This window comes from Euphorbia lathyris, chromosome 4 (assembly GCF_963576675.1).
Source record: "Euphorbia lathyris chromosome 4, ddEupLath1.1, whole genome shotgun sequence".
NCBI classification, from domain to species: Eukaryota; Viridiplantae; Streptophyta; class Magnoliopsida; order Malpighiales; family Euphorbiaceae; genus Euphorbia; species Euphorbia lathyris.
In genome coordinates this window covers 38569164-38590089 of record NC_088913.1, presented here as the reverse complement: position 1 = coordinate 38590089, position 20926 = coordinate 38569164, and positions in this window count along the sequence as shown.

Sequence of the window (20926 nt, the reverse complement as noted above, 5' to 3'; positions counted from 1 at the left end):
AATATCAAATGTCCCCTTCGAGTCGAGTTTTGCATTCTTTAGCATGCGAAGGCTTTTGTTGATGATGTCACAAGGAGCCTTACTCTTTATTTTCCTTATCGAGTTAAAAAAGGCTTAGGACCTTATTTGAGGGGGGTCTGGCTTGATATTTTGGGGTTTTAAGAAAAGAGGGTTGATAAGGAGATTGTGCGGGTTTCTAAGGATTGATTTTCCCCTCTTTTTATATGCTTTTAAGTGTGGATGTGAACGTTTATCTATCATGAACATCGTTCGAGCCAATGGCGGTTTATCCATGCTTGCCACGTGTTGTATTTTGCATTGTTTTTTAAGATAACATGTCAAAAGCAGTTAATGCTCTTTGATCATTACTGTTTAGTAATGATAGTGGCTATCTTTTTACTTCTTCTTCAACTATATAAAAGGGCGAAGAGGTTGGTGAGTTTCGCTTTACGTTTCTTTCTTTCATTGTTGCTTTCCTAGGTTGTTTCTTGCTCCTTTTTTCTGGCAATTTGGTTGAAGTTGAGAGTAAGGTTTATTTGATTTCTCTTTCTTTTTGCTTTTCTTATGCTTTCAATTTTGACTAAGAAGCCAAACCTTAAGAAGCCTTTAGAGGTAGATAAAGTGTCTAGGAAGAAAGTTAACCCTCGGCCTGGGGCAACCTTCTTTATTGAATGTAGAAAGGTTGCAGTCTTTTGGTGTAGTGACAGCTGTATTGACTTGCAGCAGATGGATGTTCGTCTTCCATCCTCCATATGTATGATAAACATCGGTTGTGATGGTTATCTGGGTATTTATACCCGGCATATGGAGTTGGGGATATGATTTCCCCTCCTTGATAGTGTTGTGGATATCTTGCGGGAGTTTCCATTATATCCTTCCTAAATTTCTCCCAATTCACGGGCATAGCTTTTAGCCTTTGTGAAGATTTTGCAAGATTTGGGGATTGCACTGAACGGGGCTATATTCCATAGATGATTGATGCGCCTTCCGTAAAGAAGACTCACTAAGGGATAAGTGTACCCCGTCGTTATCAAGTAATAAATCTGGAAAGTCTAGATATCGAATCCACATGACTTATTTACCACAAATATCGATCTACTTGGTCTCAGGTGTTATCTAGGCTTTGTGGGTTTTGAGTTTGTTTGTTTAAGTTAATCTACTCCTAGGTTGAATCATACTACTCCTAGCTAGATTATACTAATTCTAACTAAGTTATTCTACGCCTAATTAAGTTAAACTACTCCTAATTAAGTTATACTACTCCTAGGTGATCTTTCACTAATGCAATTACCCGAAGGAACATGGTATGAACGATAATAATGAAGTTAGGTTATTAGGTCTATTGATTAAAAACCTAATCTAAGTCACTTGTATTCAAGGCGATTAACCCTACTTACCCTCCTGAAGTTCCTAGTGCGTGATTCCCTTGTAAGGCCGAAACTAGGTCTAAGGCTCAGCAATTTGGGCTTAATCAACTAAGAGGTCGTCAATCTCCTAGGCTCTGACTAGGTCAGATTCAGCTCACAATATGTGCCTACTAGATTTTGGGGCTTTTGAATGAGTTAAACCAATTGAATAAAGCGTAAGATAAAGATTAAACAAATAATCATAGAACAAAACAAGAGCTAAAATATTATTAAAGGCGAAGAACAATGTCACAGGATACAATTAGCCTAGGATTCATAGACTGTATCAAAGAGTACAAATAAGGAAAGATAAAAGGAGATACGAAAATCCCTTTCAGGGAACCTGTCTACTCTGCAGCCGGCTTCTTAGGTCTTAAGGACGGACCTTGAATATTCCTCGGTGAACAGCTTTGAAGGAGCTTCAATGGAGGTTGAAGAAGATGGAGGAGATGGAGAGGAATTTCAAGGGGAAAGCTAAAGTAAATTACAATAATGAAAGATATCTAATTTATAATGGAAAAGTTCTATTTATAGTTGTAGCTCGGGCCCTCTTTTTGACCTATTTCGTGTCCTTATGCAAGTGGGAAGTCGTGGAGTCGTGGGGTCAAAATTGAGATTTTTGACCAATTCCCGCAGGCCAGCTCGCCTGAGCAGGCGCCAGCTCGGCGAGCTGGCCATGCCAGCTCGCCCGAGCAGTGCCAGGACAGCTCGGCCGAGCAGTGCCTGGGTAGCTCACCGAGCAGTGCCTGGGCAGCTCGCCGAGCAGCGCCTGGGTAGCTCGCCGAGCAGCGCCTGGGCAGCTCGCCGAGCAGCGTCTGGGCTGCACGTCGAGCAGTGCCTGGGCAGCTCGCCGAGCAGCGCCTGGGCTGCGCACCGAGCACCGCCTGGGCTGCTCACCGATGCTCAATTCGCCGAGCGACTGCCGGGGGTCCCCGAGACGCGATTTTCACCCGAACTCGTTCCTGCTTTAGCCTGCACATGCACGAAAACTCTAAATAACATTAGTTCCGAGGCTAAATTGACCCGCCAATCGCTCATTTTGAGTAGACACTTCGTTTGGTGCGACTTTTGGCGGATCAATTAGCTATAAAAGATAATGGAATTTTAACATACATGCTATTTTTGCCATATTTGCCTAAAATAACCAGAAAACGAGCCTAAACAACGAAAAGTAAAAAAAAACATTTCCAATTTCTAACTAACTCACACAAAAGCATATAAATGCGAGAATTGCTCGCTTATTCATGAAATAATGCTAAAAACCGTCCTAAAACCGTACCCAAAGATAGGGGTTTTTGACCCCTATCAATGATCTCATCATCTAGAGGATGCATCATGACTATACCACTTTTCTGGTGAAGAAGATGGATAGTTTTAAGAGCTTCAAGATGAAGTGGCTCCTTATTGATCCAAATAAGAAGACGATGGAAAGTTTGTATTATGGTGGACTCCCTTTCCGTATAGCCTAAAACCCATCCCCTGAAGAACCCCCTGTCAGGAATAATGAGAGGGAGCTAACGAAGGCAGAGCTAGAGGTAGTGGAGCGGTTTAAGGAGTTTGATGTTGTATGGGATTATGTGGATATGCTTGGAGTGCTTCGGAGCTGTTTGCCTTGTGTTTTAAAAGGCACAGTCGAGTGTTTTTACGCTAATGGCATATAAGAGTATATTAGGCTTCTCCTATGTGATTTTCGCGTGACATGTCTCATTACCAATAGGGAGGACATTTGTCTTATGAACGAGGATGCCATTTGTCCTTATGAACTTCACAAAAACAATGTTCTTGCAAAAAACCATCTTGACAATGTTCTTTCAAGCGTAAACGCAACTTGCAAAATGCAAACTGAAGTAATATATGGTTTGGGGAATCAAATTATACATATACATATAGAGTTGATAGTTGATGACATACTGCCACATGTTATCATATTTTCTATTTATATAAAAATATTTATTCGTGAAATGTATAAGGGGGATGATCCACGGAAGTTCAGACAGTTAAATGGGATAATCTTTGTTAACGGCTATCCTGGTATCATCATTTATTGGCCATTCACTACGCCAAAACCCTCTTCAGACGAACCATCGTCCTGCGAGATATAAATCTGTTACGGGGCTCGCTGCCGTCTATTGCACCTTCAGATGACGGTCAGGTTCTGTCATGTTTCGTCATCACACATGACATTAGCCTATTTTCTTACTGTCATCTTACCCTTGTTACGATGCAGCTTATTTATTACTGTCGTCACCTTTAATGTCATCACATGACATTCTAACAATTAAAACCGTCAGGTTAGCGTGTGAGAAATTGGCATATTTAATTTGAGATGACAGTTCGTATAATAATTTCTGCCGTTATAGCCTGTTTAGATGGCACAGGTCTTAATCAATCATGTCAAAGGATTTTTTTTCATATGACAGAAACATTTATTTTAATGTCTTTTTATTGCTGTTTAGATGACATTTTTAAAAATTAAAATGTCACTTTATGCCTTCTTCTTCGTTTGAATTTCTGGTTTTTATACCTGAATACAGAAACATTCTAAAATATGAAGATGAAATTCTTTATATCAAAGATTTTAATTTTATTAGAGACCAATATTCATAATATGTTTACATTTGTGCCTATAACGTCAATCCATATCTTGAATAACCAATACATTTCTAAATTAAAACACAAAAAATAACCAATCTTCCATAAGTCAATCCATATCTTGGAGTAATAATTAGGCCTATAATCCCAAAGGTCTTGGTATCTGCAAAAGCCAAGCAAGTCATTAATATTACACACATCCCTAAACTCAGTAGTAATTACGTGACCCTTCCCCTTTCACGGCCTTTCACTTACCACAATCATATCACTATAAATATATGCATCATAATTCAGAATCATACCTTTAACAACCAGAAAACTTACCAACAATGGATCCCCTTGTTGAAACTCCAGGAGACATAATTGCTGACTTGGATAAGTTGTACATGGAGAACCCAGAGTGGTTTCTGGCCATCAATGGTACGTATGTCAATTCATAGTTGTTCTGTAACCCTTCCTGGCTTCTTCTGTATATTTCTAATGATTCTTCTTGGATGATAACGTATAGGTCCTCTCAATGGTAACTTCTTCACATGGTCGATCATGATGAAAGGCCCCCAATACACCCCATATGAAAGGAGTGTATTTGAAATCAGAATCAGCTACCCTCCGGATTTCCCAAACAGACCTGCAAGAGTAATATTAACTCAGATTAGTAAGATATAATCACCTACATGAAACATACACTAATAAATCTCTCCTCTTATTCTCAGTTTTGCTTCTGGAATAGGATATATCATCCTAACGTGGCTCCTCAGGGATTGATTCAACTTCCCCGTATCCTTAATAACCATCGCTTTTCCACTGTCACGGTATAATGCAACCATTTATCTATTTCATTTGATAAACATACAACATCATATTTTTGTTCTAATTATTCTATGCATTTTGTAGTGTCTGCGACACATATATGATCAACTTCTACAACCCCACAGTGAGGAGCCATATCCTGGGCAAGAAGTAGTTGTTGAGAAATACCGCAGCAACAGGGAAGAGTATGAGGGGCTCGCCCGGATATGGACTGAGGAGTATGCAAAGTCGATATGAGGGTGTCCAAATCTCCTAAACTATTTTGGCTAAGAGAAAGGAGAATCGGAAGGTAATGTGAGCTCCAAATGTGGTTCTCATTCCAATTCCAAATTTCCTTTCTATAGTTAAAATAGTTAAGGAGCTTTGGACCTTTAATTCCCCCCCCCCCCTTTTGTAATATAATGTAGAGCTTTGTGCTCCTAAACTGACCCTTTTATAATGCTCCTTCCACTTGTACTCGTTGTACTTAGAACTTGGTAATGAGGGTTATGATGCTGTCACCATAAGGGATTCTGTTTGTGCTGAATATGAAGGGTGTTAAAATCTCCTAAGCTATCTTGGCTAAGTGAAAGGAGAATTGAAAGGCAATGTGATATCCAAATGTGATTCTCATTCCAATTCCAAATTTCCTTTCACTAGTCAAAACAGCTAAGGAACTTTGGACTGTCAATTACAACCGAAAGGCAACACTCATCCCCCCTTTTGTAATATAATGTAGAGCTTTGCTATTCAGTTTGTATGTATGTGCAAGTAGACTAAACCGACCCTTTTACAATGCTCCTTCCACTTGGGTTGTACTCGTGGTACTCTGAACTTGGTAATGAGGTTTATGATGCTGTCAAAACAAGGGACTTTGTTTGTGCTGAATGCATCATAAACCTATCACCATGTTTAATGTTGTTGTTACGATATCAAACCGAGTGGAAAGGAACATAGTAAGAGTATGGCCAATGCACATACATAACCCTTTATGTAGAGCTTGTTATTCAGTTCGTATGTATATGTATATTCTAACTAATCAAAATATATCTTATCATTTGCAAGCCATATAAGTATATGCAATTAGCCTAAATTTACCCTTTAATACATGCTTCATAAACAAATCGCATTCAGAATCCTTACTTATCATCATAGGTCATGTTCAAATAAAAATGAGTCAGTTGAGTTCATAACATTTTCAGCTTTAAGAGTATGCCTAACATGCTATAACAAGTAGACAACTTATTGAAGTAGACATGTATATTCAAGTGAACATGCTATAATAAGTAGACAACTTATTCGTGCCTGTCTATTCCTTACTTATTCAAGACAACTTATTCCTTACTTATCATCATAGGTCATGTACAAATAAAAAAGAGTATGGTGATATCTTATCATTTGCAAGCCATATCAGTACATGCAATTAGCCTAAATTTATCCTTTAGTACATGCTTCATACATGCTCAATGACCTTTTTACAATGTTCCTCTAATACTTGATGCATGATTAATAAGCTACATGCCCAAATGAACAATCGTACACATACTCATACAGAACCTCAAACATAAACATCAACAGAACATCAAACATAAACATGTTTCATACACATACACATACTCAATCACTTCTAGCAGTATACCTCATAGGTGTAAGAGTAGTGCCAATCACAATGAACATTCAAAGCTTTAGAGTATGCCTAATTAGCCACATGCTTAATGATCATTCATACATAAACTCTATGAGTCCTAGCTTCCTAAACAGTTAAATCTAACCAACCAGTTCATACCAATCATTTCTGTTGAAACACCTTTCCACATAATTTTGATTTGACAAAATTGTTTAAGTATAATTAAAAACATATTCTAAACACACTAAGTTTAAATGCTTTGATTTATTCTACTAATGTGTTTGTTCAATGTTGAGTTAAAAATTGCTTATAAGACATAAGGATTTAAAGGCCCAAGCTCAATACAAGAGTCAAAGCCCAAGTCAAACGGTTCAAGACAACTCGGCCCGCGTATGTCAAAACGTTGTCGTTATGGACAAAACGCAACTCAGCGGAAGAAGGATCTAGAAGACCTTCAGGGAACAACTTCGGAACGAAGCTGCTGAGTTGATTCGACAAAGCGTACAAGACAGCAGCTGGCTAAGAAAAACTTCCAGACAAAGTGTTTCCACTTTGGGTAAAGTTCAGACGACACAGTATGCTGTCCAGTTGACTTTACCATAAAAGGAGAGACATTCTGTCGAGCTGACCAAAAGCTGATCGAGGACAGAAGATACTCAAATCTGATTGGCCGAGAGCTCTGAGCAAGTCAGGATGACAACGACAGGAAGCCGTTTCCCTCCAACGGTTATTTCAAAATTCGAAATGACCGATGCCTCAAGACATCTCTATAAATAGTGCCATCAGAAGCTTCATTCCATATAGAACTTGATCAAGCCATTACGCTGACCAAATTTCTACGCAAGTTCTGCAAGCAAGAAGCAAAGCAATCTTACACTAAATTTCATATCTTTTGTGTAAAAGTCTAGAGTGATTATTCAATCATCTAAGGTGTCTTAGCAATCATTGTTTAGGACAAACACTTATCATTTCTAGAGATTAGAAAGGTTAGGCTGAGTACTCGGTTATAGTACTCAGCGAGAGATTAGGATTGAGTAGATGTATAGAGGAAGGTACTCTTGTTATACTCAGTTGCTAAGATTGTAAAAGGTTTGAGGCTCTACCTTTAAAGAGCTCAGTAGAGGATTCGAAAGCTCGGAACGTGTTCCGGGGACAGGACATAGGCTTAGAAGCCGAACCTGGATAAATCTGCTGAGTAACGTATTTCTTACCTTAAACTCCTTATATATATTGCTTGCTTAAATAACCAAAAACTGACCAAGTAAAGAGGTCAAGCTGAGTTGTGCGCATCGAACATCTGAGTTCAGGAATAGACTCTAAGTGCTATATCCTGACTCAAGTTAAGAAACTGACCTAGTCACCAGTTGACTAAGCCAGTATCTTGCTATTTACTCAGCGCCGCTGTTAAAAACCTTTTCTCTTAAGAAAAGAAGTCTGCCCTAAATTTAAAAAGTTTAAATAGTTCCTAACCCCCCCTTGGAACTATACTTGTAACGTTATAAGGGACCAACAATTTCACCATCACCCATAACATCATACATATATGTAATCATTCAGTTCAAACCCACATAACAATATATATACTAAATCAATGAGTTCTAGGTTCCAAAACAATACATCAAACATACACAATCACTTCTAAAGGCATGACCAATCAGTTCAAACCAATATAACATTAATATATATTCAGTAAGTTAAAGAAATCTTCACATATGCTAAATGCATGAACCAATTGACAATCTCTTCAGTCAGCCTTCCCATGTACTGAAGCATTCTTACTATCCCTGCAAATATTGTGTTCAAATAAAAAGGAATCAGATGAGTTCATACCATCTACTGTATCAGGCACTGTCTTGCCCTAGATTAAAAAATATAAAGACCCAAGCTTTACAGCAGTGAATCTAAATACAATAAAATCAGTGTAGCTAAGCGAGAGATCTAAACCTTTCAACGATAGGTCTGAAAATCACAAGATCTTTATACCAGCTGCTTAAATCGACATACACAAAAGTAAATCGGATGAGGAAAAGATAGAGTAAGGAACAATGATACTCTAATACATCTAGGAACGAAGAAAATATGGCTTACCAGTACCGTGTTTCGAGCTCACCCAATGATTGCATGTTCAAATCAACCATGGAGATAGAGAAGGATGAAGCTTGCGTAACCTAAACTGGGGTTTGGGATTGAGAGAGAGTTTATATATCAACTGAAATTTCAGTCAAATGATATAGAGCGCCTAAAATTTGGTATGGCCGCGTAAGTGTAATTTCATTTGCCGCTTTTTTGTTTTCGGCATACAATGACATTCATTTATTAGAAGTGTCATCTGTTGAGCGCATCAAATTTAACGAAAACACGCATTTTCTTTGGATGACAGGATTCTATAATCGTAATGTCTACTGAGAATTGAGCGCATTTTTTATTTCACCTTCAGATGACATACAGTTAAAATACTGTCACAAAAATATTCAGACGACACGAAAACAAATGTCTGTCATGTATCTTGTGTCATGTGAAAGGGAAAATGGCATAGTGATTACTGAGAAGTGTATGCAACTGGTTTGTGAAATAAAAGGTTATCAATCATATCTTTTGGTCTAGTGCAAGTGAATGTGAATTCTTTATGGAAGATGTTTCTTACAGTCTTAATGATAATGCATGTAATCCAATTAAAGCAGACGCTCTCCTTATTGGACAATAACTATGTTGCTCAAGGCGAGAAGGTTATATGTTAGTAATTTGAAGCAACACGAAACTTTCTTCTTTAATTTCTTTTCTTTTCATCTACTTTTTCATTAGATAATGAAATACATAAATATAGTGTAGATTGCTTGAACTTTTACATAAACTTTTTACTATTGACTTCTTACGCTGCTCATCTGTTTCACAACATCTTTCCAAATACACGTAGACATGTTTAGGAACTAGTTGCTATTATAGAATTTGACTTGGTTGTGAAACTATTATTTGTCTTTAGGGTCAATGTCGAGCCTTGTGTTTAAAAAAAAATTAATGATGAAATAATATTCAGGTGGTTGGTTATCTTCTGTTAATAGTCAGTTTGCTATTAATGAACATTTTTCATGTTTTAATTCTATAGTCAAGGATTGAAGCATTGTCATCTAGCGGGGAAAACATTGAGCAAGCTGATGAAATACTCGTAGATGCATCATCTTTCGGTTGTGAATGGATAGTTGGTAGGATAGGCCCCATGTTTGAATATGTAATAGAGCAATTCAAAATGGAAATCAGAGACGAAATTAGAGATGAAGTGAAGAATGGGATTATAAAGGAACTGAAGAATGAACTATCAACTCATTGAATTTCTTGTACAAAAGTTGAGCATTATGAACCCATCACTCAATCTAAATTTGGATGGTGTTCTTTCTACAGTTCGCTCATATGAACATGACGACTGATTTATTTATTCTTATAATGATACTTTAGGGTTTTATTATTTAGGTACTGTTGGATGTTGATATTTAGGTATTTTTGGATTATGCTGCTTGTGAATGTTTGTTTAAATAGGCGTTGCCTTTTGGATTATAAATATCATTGTTGCCTTTATGTTATAAACATTGTTGCAATGGTAAACTAAAACATGGTTGCCTTCTACTCTAAACATCATTGCCTTCTACTCTAAACACCGTTGCTTTTGTAAACTAAAATCTTTGTCGTTACATTGCAAATCGTTGCATGTGTACGAGAAAATGTTGCTATAAATTAAATTTGTTGTCTATGCTATAAACTGTGTTGCTTTTGTTAACCAAAAGTCGTTGATTTAGAAAAATAATTGTTGCCTTAGCCAAATAAATTTGTTGCATTTGTATGACAAAAAAGTTTTGCTAAAAGTTAAAACATCGTTGCCTATATTATAAAATATCGTTGCTTTAGGACCCGAAATAATATTGCCCTGGGGATTAAAATGTTGCCTTTAGTTTGAAATTGTATTGCTTATCTTACTTATCGCAACGATTAATAGATGTAAAATCATTGCTTTTGGTTCATTGTTTGTTGACTTTTAATTATATCATTCGACTGCTGCACTTATTGAAAATAAATCAACGATATGTTCATTGTTGCATTAGAGAACATTTTCGTTGCTTTTGAGAGAAAAAGCAACCGTGAATGAACCAACGAATATAAATTGCCCAAAATCGTTGCCTTTGCTATTTTTTGTTAATATGCAACATTTTGGGTGCCTAATGTAACGAATCAGTATCGTTGTAATTGACATTCTATGGTGTAGAATTCGTGCTCCAATTTGAAATGTTCAATAAAGACATGCAACTCTTTTTTTCAAATGCTCATTGTGCTTTCCATAAACAACTAGTTTTTGGCCCGTGCAATGCACAGATTTATCTTAACATACAAATATTAATAAAAATAAAGGTGCTATATAAATTAAATATTATTATTTTATTTTCAAATTTACTTTAAATAATCTTTTTTATAGATAAATATAATAATATAATTAAAAATATTATATTATATATTATTATATTATATTTTTTATCAGTAAAAAAGAAGAAAAGGACACCAACTCCATCGTTATTGTTTTATATTATATATATATAGATATGAAAAGAATTAGAGAGATTTTATGGATTAATTTAAATTCTGTAGAACTCTTAGATATGGTACGGATAAAATAATATTTTTATAGATAAATATAATAATAGAATTAAAATTAATATATTATATATTATATTATATTACATTTTTTATCAGTAAAAAAGAAGGAAGTGACACCTTATCTACATCGTTACTGTTTTATATTATATATACATATGCAGAGAATTATAGAGATTTTAAGCATTAATTTAAATTATGTAAAACTCTTACATATAGTACGGATAAAATAATCTTTTTATAGATAAATATAATAATATAATTAAAATTAATATATTATATTATATTTTTTATCAGTAAAAAAGGAGGAAGTGATACCTCATCTCAATCGTTACTGTTTTATATTATATATATATATATATATTAGTTAATTTCAATCACTTAATTAGGATTGACAACTTTAATTAACCATAGTCAATTAATTAATTAAAATACTATATATGCTTTATTTTATTTTTTTTATACCTTTTATGGCGTGTTTTGCTCCTTAGAACATCTTCAATAGAGGGTGCCTAAAAGAGTGCCAAAACTTAACACATAATCTTAAAATATAATATTTTGTTGTCTCTTTCATCCACATCACTTTTGACAACTTTATTTAAAAAATGCTCCAATAGAGGTTGCTTGAAAAGTTGCCATTATAATCCTACAAATTATTATTTTATTATAAATATTAAAAATAAAAGGCTCCAGATTTTATTATTTCTAGGAGAGGGACCACTTTTATATTAAAAAATAATTAAACAAAGTTGCCAAGAGGTTGCCAAAAATTGGCAACTTTTCTTGACACCCACAATCACTCCAATAGTGGGCACCCTTCAAAAGTTGCCAAACCTGATGTCACATTAGCTGGCACTCTTTTGGGCACCCTCTATTGGAAATGCTCTTATAGTCGTTTTTATCTCGTTGTAGATCTTATAAGGTTTGATTCCTTACCGTTTCTTTCTGTACTTATTGTGTTTTGATCTAATGAAGCTATCTGCATTTTCATAAAAAAAATCACATCATATTGAAAATTTAATTGAGGATATATAAGAGAATAAGTTGAATATGTTGGATATATTTTGCTTTATTCCTAAAACGAAGGAAGATAATTGGATACATAATCTTATTATAGGGTGGGTTAGTGATATCTTAATAGATAGGTGATAAATTAATATATAACAATTATCTTTAAGCAATGTTATCAGGCTTGGATCGGACCAGCCGGTTCAACCGGAAACCGGCCAGCCATCCAGTCCGAACCTCTTTGGTTTGTTGAACTCTCAACAAACCGGAGTGACCCGGGTTTAAACTGGAACCCGGCGGTTCAGCCAGGAACCGGTGTAACCCCAGGTCAGTAGACTTTGCATTAGCACCTCTCCATTGTGCAAAGGAGGTCGCTGACGCTGAATTTAGCTATTTGCCTCAATGATCACCCTTAATTTATATTACCTTTTTTTTGTTTCTCTTTTGTATATAGACGATGTGGGATTCATTATAAAATCAGTTAAACACCCTTCTCCGCCTTTTCTACCTTCTCCACATGCATTGCTTTATTTTATTTTTTTTAGTATTACGTTTTTTTATTTGTTTAGCTACTTAAATTCCTCCGTTTGGTATGCCGTAATGCAATGTAATGTAATCAAGGTCGTAATGTAATCAAAGTTGTAATGGAATGGAATGGAATGGTAATTCCATTACCATGTTTGGTTGACAATCATGATGTAATGTAATGACCATTACAATATTTATATTTTCCTAATTCAATGTAATCATAAAATTTTATTTACATAATTAAAATCGACGAAAAACATGAAAAGTACGAAAAATGTGAAAAATCGAATCGAAATCAAATACAAAATTAGATTAACCGAAATCAATAAATTAGTATATAGTTTTCGTTTTTTCTTGTTTTTTTTTACAATTTTCTCGTTTCTTTTAATTTCCATTTTCAACAATTTTCACCGTTTTTTTAATTTCCATTTTGCAACATTTTTCACCGTTTTTCTATTCTCTTTTTTCCGGTTTTTCATTTTTCTTTTCATTTTTCGCATTTTTTCGGTTTTTCGCATTTTTTTCATTTTTCTCGTTTTCAATTTTCATGTTTTTCTACTTTTTGAGACGTGAGTAGAGGTGTGCATCGGTTCGGTTTAAACCGCATACCGAACCGAGTGAATTCGGTTTTTTGATTCGGTTTTTTAACAATTCGGTTCGGCATCGGTTTTAATTTTAAATGTATTTCGGTATTCGGTTCGGTTTGATAGAAAATGTAAAAAAAACCGAACCGCACCGAATTACACATATTTTACATATATATATATATATATTATACAAGTCTAGTTTTTTTTTTATTGTTGAGATAATAATCCAATATAGATATATTTCGGAAATATTTCAATTTTGTTGTTGTTGAGGTAAATTTAATGAGAAAATATAGTGAATTTTATTTGTTATTTGTTATTTTTAACTTAATTCGGTTTGTTCGGTTTAAACCGAACTGAACCACATATTTCGGTTCAGTTTTAATTCGATTTTACCTATTATCCGGTTCGGTGTCGGTTTGAATTATTTTGATCATTTCGGTATTCGTTTTTTTTATTCGGTTCGGTTTTGTACCGATGCACGCCCCTAGACGTGAGATTTGAGAAATGAGAGGTTAGATGACAATGTAATGAGAATTCAAGTCATTTTTCTATGTAATGGGGATTACAAGATTTCTTCAACAAAATTTAACTCAAGGTTTTCTCATTCCATTACAATGAAATTGTAATATGCAACTAAACATGGTAATGAGCCTTCAATGTAATGGCCATTCCATTTAGAGGTGGCAAAATGACACACGACCCGATTACACGACACAAACACGACACGGATTTTTAGTGTTAGTGTTGAGCTTAACAGGTAATAGGTCATTTTTGGATTGACACGAAACTGACACGCAAATTTTTGGGTTGGGTTAGTGTTGATATGTGAACCCGAAAACGACACGAAATGACACGAATATTGAAAATTATTGTTATATTCTCTCGTGTTTTTTTATGTCACTTTATTAATAAAGATAATAAAATTATAATTATTAATTGTAAATATTAATTTGAATTTCCTAAATTGTTATAAACACATTATATGACCCTATAACATGATATTATCGAACTTTTCGATAATTAGTGTTAACATACCAATCTAAAATGATATAAAATGTTTAAAAACGGTACCATATTTTCTTATATTTTTAAGAGTTATTATTAATATATATGCATAAAAAATTACATGTAACCCGAAAACACGACACGAAATCGACACTAACTCGAACAGGTTAACACGACTTTGACACGAAAGTTTTTGGGTTGGGTTTGGGTTTACTCTTTTTGACACGAACCCGAAATGACACGACACGAACACGACTCGAACACGATAATTGCCAGGTCTACCATTACGAAGCTCATTACGTCTTACCAAACGGCACCTTAGGGTTTTTTTTATTATTATTAAATCTTTTAGATTTTCTACATACAAATAATGTACTGTAGTTCATTACTTTTCAAATAAATAAATAATGTAGTTCATTTAAATTATATTGGTAGCAAATATATAAGACATGGAGGGCTTTTCTCTAATAATTGATTAAAATAATTTTAAATTAATTATATATATATATTATTTATTTATTTATTACGTCATCCGGTTTAACCAATCCGAACCATCCGATCCGACCAAATGACCCGTGACCCAATCATCAATCCGGTTTGATGTCCGGTCCGGTTCTGATAACATTGTCTTTAAGATAATTATGAGTAACAATTACCTATCTCAACTCAACTCAAGTCGAATTATTGTTATATATATTGCATCCGAATCTCTTCGGAAACAGAAAAATAAGAGTCTGAGTTTGAACTTCAGCCCCCGCCCTACTTTTATCATTGTTATTATCATACTCATACCTGTGATTTCGAGAGATTAATTCTTCTGTAAGCACCCCCATAGCATGGTAATGGTTATGATAGAAGTGGAGCTGGTTGCTGGATTTATTCATTTCATATTCCATCGCTATATATCTTCATAATCCACAAAGTTTGCGATTCTTTCTCATTTTATTACTGTTTCTTCTTCTTCTTCTTACCGCTCAACGTGTAGTATTTCCGAGGATAAGAAAAGCTATTTTCCGATTACTCTTGTCGTCGTCTTGATATGTATTGGATGATTTTGCAAAGGCCGGATCCAGAGACAAGCTACCACAACCAGAGGTAAGATTTTCTTGGAAGCTGCTTTCAATAATGTTTAAATCTGAATTCCTCTATTGAAATTGTTTCTTTCTGTTGTTGTTTATTAATTTCTTGTTCTCTACTGTTCTGCATTTGTTGGAATTCTGATTTTGTAAAGAAGGAATTGCAATCGATCTTTTACCAATTAATGGGACTTCTTTTAATATAACGATTCTCTAAAATTAATTTCAACATTACTTGGAAGACAATCTTTTATGTACATAAAATTATATTCCATGTTTTTGGTGATGGGAAACTATTTTATTTTGCCTTTGAGGGCGATTGGAAATTATGGTCTGTGACCTTGAATTTCTTGATGAGTTTTGCGTTTTCTTGTAGCAACTAGTAGAATAGGTATTGAATTTTTCAAGAAAACATTTATCCGAAACAAGAAAAACTCAACTCATTATCTTTGAGAGTTGATTCGTGTTGATGTTTTTCATGCTATAAGCCGCTTGAGAAAGCTGAAATTAAAGAAATGGACGATGTCGTTTCTGATGGCTGAACTGGAATATGTGATGTGAAGTAGACCAAGAAGAAGAAGAAGAATGCGAGGAAAATAAGAGAAGCAAAGCGGAAGTTTTCATATGTTCATATTGCCTTCTGGTATTTTAGGAATTTTAAAAAATGATATTTCTTACCTTTCTCTATTAAAATTTGGATATTTAAAAAACACTTAAAATAATGATATTTTTAGAAATATTGGTTTTATTTTATAGTATTTAAAATATATTTTTTTGGCTGTTTGAGGTTTTTGTAACAAAATACTGTTTTTTATTTTTTAGTGTGTATGTGAAATCTGAAAAGAAAAACCTGGTTAGGTATTAAACTATTCCTTCCAACTTGATAAACGTATTATTTAGTATGAAAAAACAATTTTATAATATTGTAATTTAGGAAATCCTTGTACATTAATTGCCCAGATTTCTTAAAGGATGAAGGAGAAATTAGGGGCGTTTGGTTCACACGAGTAAGGGAAAAGGAATCAAGAAAGGGAAACTAAAGGAAAGGAAAGGAATAACCATTAATTCCCCTATGTGTTTGGATATGTTTAGGAAAGGGAATGAGGTAAAGGGAATCCGATTCCCTAGAGGGCATGGGGTAATGGCTTAACCTAAAGTGGGGTAATGACTTAACCTAAAATGGGGTAATGACTTAGCCTAAAGTGGGTAAAGGGAATGAGTTTTTTTTTTTTGTAAACAAACAAGAACAAAGGGAATGAAACCCTTCCATTCCCATTTTCATTCCTAAAGACCCCAAACCAAACGCCCCCTTATATAGTACGCTAGACATACCACGTCATATTGTGATGTGGTATGCCATAACCAATACAATTAGGACAGCTGTACAGAAAAGTATGACCCACTAATTTTTTATTTTGAATAAGACGACTGAAACTAGAGAAATCTTAGTGTGTACTAGGCATACCACATCAAATTCTGATGTGGTATGCCATGACTAATAAAATTGAGACAACTGTCAAAAATAATTAACAATTAATAAAAAAATAAAAATTAATAGTTATTAGTTATTCCATCTTGTACTCTCTTTTCGAGTTCTCTCATCCGCGGACCCATCATCGGTATTCTCTTTCGGCGAGCGTCGTCAAGCCGTTGGTTCTATTTTGGCGACCACCACCATCATCTCCACCATCATCTCCACCATCATCTCGGTTCATTCTCTTCTGATTCGATGGTATGATGTAATTAATTAGATTTCCCAATTTGAGTGCAACCATAAAATAACTCCTTTGGTAAAGCCAAAGATTTCAATAAAACTGCAGGTAATATTTTCAGATCTGAAACCTACAATCAATGTTCAATTCCATCGAAATCAATTTTAATCCAATCCAAGAGAAACAAAAATCAAAGATATTGAATGGAACAATAGAAATTAATTTTAATCGAAGCCCAAGAAAATTATTTGACATCAAAATTAACCAGGAACAAATAGAGGAGGTTCATGTTCACTTTCCAGGAGAAACAAAAGTTCCAATCAACTTCATTCTCAGACTTTTCAGGAGGTCGGAGGAGAAAAACAAACGGAAACGGAAGTGATGGCAGTCGAAAAAGGGACATTTTGGAAGATGAAGGGACATCTTCCGTAAGAGAACAATGGTGGTGGTTGCCGGAATAGAATCAACGGAGTGATGGTGCTCGCCGGAAAAGAAGGGCAGTGATGGATTACCGAAAGTTGAGAACAAAAGAGTTTGACAGGGCTCGCCGGAAGAGAATGCCGATGATGGGTCAGCGGAGGAGAGAAACAGAGAAGAGGGTAGAAGATGGAATAACTAATAACTATTAGTTTTTTTTATTAATTTTTAATTATTTTTGACAGTTGTCTCAATTTTATTGGCCATGGCATACCACATCAGAATCTGATGTGATATGCCTGGCACACAGTATAATTTCTCCTGAAACTAATCTTTAGATAAGATCTGACTGGAGTTCAGCGGTTTATATGTTGTTGAGATTTGAAACGTGTTGGTCGTTGGCGGAGGAGAATAAACGGCAATGGTGATCGTCGGCAGTGGAGAACGAATTGAACAGTGATGGCCGGCGACAATTTCTCAAGGCTGATGAGTTATGTATTTGTTTTAGGCGGATTATTGTGGGAACCTTACCCTAATTACTCACAATACTTAGTTGGAATTTTACAGATGTCCTAATTATATTGGTTAGGCATACCACATCATATTCTGATATGGTATGTCTGGCATACAATATAATTTCTCAGGACGAAGATAATTGGTTATTTGTTGAAGAATTGTTTGTAAATTAAAGGCCTAATACATCACCAGCTCCTTGAATTTGTCCAGAATTATAGATTGGCTCTCTCAACTTTATAAGTGTCTCACCAACTCCCTAAATTTGCTTATTTCGTATCATCAACTCCCTAAACTTGTCCATTAAAATTTATTAGCTCCCTGAATTTTACAAATGTCTCATCAGCTCCGTAAACTTGCTTATTCTGTAACAACTAAATACAAAAATCATAATACTAACTCGAATTAAGGTGCAAAAATACCCATAACATTTTGGGTCATGAGTAATTTTACCCCTAACGTCTAAAATGGTGCAATTTTACCCCTAACATTAGTAGCTAAGAGAAAATTTATAAATTTTTTTGAATATTTATGTCCAATTCATACAAAAGTCAGTATATTTTTTATTTTTTTCACATTCCAACATATGTTTGTGATTTGTTACTGATAAAATGGCGCACATGTGAAGTATAGATGATAAAATTCATGACAAGAAGACAGTTTGATGAATTATTTCTCAAATTAATCCAATTTATCAATGTTAGGATTAAAATTGCTATTGTCTTTCAATGTTAGGGGTAAAATTGCATAATTTTAGACGTTAGGGGTAAAATTACTCCTGATCCAAAACATTAGGGGTATTTTTGCACCTTAATCCGAGTTAGTATTATGGTTTTTGTATTTAGTTGTTACAGAATAAGTAAGTTTAGGGAGTTGATGAGACACTTGCAAAGTTCAGAGAGCTAATCAATTTTTTTGGACAAATTTAGGGAGCTGGTGATACAAAATAAGCAAGTTTAGGGAGCTGGTAACACACTTACACAGTTCAGGAAGCCAATCTACTATTATGGACAAGTTCAGGAAGCTGATGATATATTAAGCCTAAATTAAATGACAGTTGGATTTATCATTTATAAATTTATTCGTATCGTGGTTTATTAAATTGGATATATAATTGGAAGACATATATATAATTGGATACATCTTAAATTGTTATTTTAATGGCAAAAAGTAGTATGAGATTTTTATCCTAAGCTGATTTTTCATTTGGATGTATTAAAACTTCTAACTTTTTCAAGTCTCTAATATAAAAAAAAGTCAGCTTTAAATATAAAACTCAATTAACATATTGTATTCGAGAGCTTGAAAATACTTTTTGATATTTGTAACGTGAACATAAAAAACCTAAAAAGTTTATTTTAATAAATATTAATGGTTTAATGAATAAAAAAATGAATACCATCTCAATGATGCTTTTTCTTCTTTAAAAAACTAAAACCTTTTCTCATTAGTATCTTACACCATTTAAGTTCCTATCTACTTGAAGAGAAATTGGAAAATCCTAGTAAATAACCCGATACAATACACTTTATCAACATATCATTATGTTTCGGCTTCTAATCACGAGGCTAGGTTCAAATTGTTGCAATTCTAATGTTGTGGCATGCATATATTAGAACTTCACGATCACAAGGCTACGTTAAAATTGTTGCAATTCTAATGTTGTGGTAGACATATATTAGAACTTCACAAATATAATCTTCACAAGTAAGACACATGTAATAAAGATATGAATTGATTAATAAAGTGTATGTATCAATTGTGTAATTTTTGTTTTAATTGTGTAATTTTTGTGTTCTTTAAAAACTAACCGTTATAACTAACTATTAGTCTTTTATATATATACACTTTATAAAACCAATTTGATTGCTTAATCGTTCCCGCCATTTCACTAACGATGATAATAATGCAAATTCTTCTTCCTTAATCTTCAATTATTTTTTGATATAGAGACAAATTATTTTCGCATTGCATTCAAAGATTAAGAAATTTTAGATTAGCCATTTACTATCTTGTTCTTTCCTTAATTTGTTTCGCTTTTTAGTTTTGAATTTGTTCTTCATCTACGAAGTTTTTTAGGATCTGGATGTATTACTGCTTTGATTAGAGAAGTTGATTGTTCCAATCCTTGGTCGTGTATGTTGATTCTGGTATATGCATCTTAGAATCCTTTCATTCATTTCTTTGTTCATCATGGTGAGAATCCGTATTTGGTTATTAATACTTACGTTTGAATTATCCTCGTCGAAAATTGCATTTGTTAGAACCCTATAATTTTCCATATAAAAGTAAAAACTTACACGCAACAAAATACAGATCTAGGGCACTTACAAAACGGAAAGCCCTAGTCGAAAAATGGAACTTATAAACACAATTTCGATAAAGATATACGAACAGATGGGTGTTGATTCTCAAAACGCTTCTTTTTTCACTCCTCCTTAAGCCAAATCTTCTCTATAAGAGCAAACTTATTCAAGAAAAACATTGAAAAAATACATTGAGAGAAAACAATGAACAAGTATATATCTATAAGAAGTTGGAAGGTCTAACCGTAGTTATTAGAAGGTTATCTTATAAATTGGAAAGGAAATGGTTAAATTCTGATAAATGAATGGCTAAGTGTATAATAAGGGTGAACTTAAGAGTCTGAATTGTTCAAAACATTTGTTTATCACCGGATAAAATTGACTTTTTGTAACCGGCTAAAATAAAAGGCTGTTACAAATATGTGATATTAGTAACAACCCTAACTAAGCCCATTACAAAAGGTATTATTAGTAACGCGCTAAATATTTCCAGTTACAAACAGTTCAATCAACTTAACACATATCTGGACTTTGAAAAACATAAAATATATAAAATATAGAAGATCGTGATTGTTATTGGAGTTTCGTTGGCTTGAGTTGTAGATGGAAAGTCTTGAGAATACACTATTCTGGAACGATTTAATAATAAATTAAAAGGATGATTCTCTAAGGTATTTACAAAGAGATTTGTCAATTTGTACACCTTGTATAGTCATGGAACC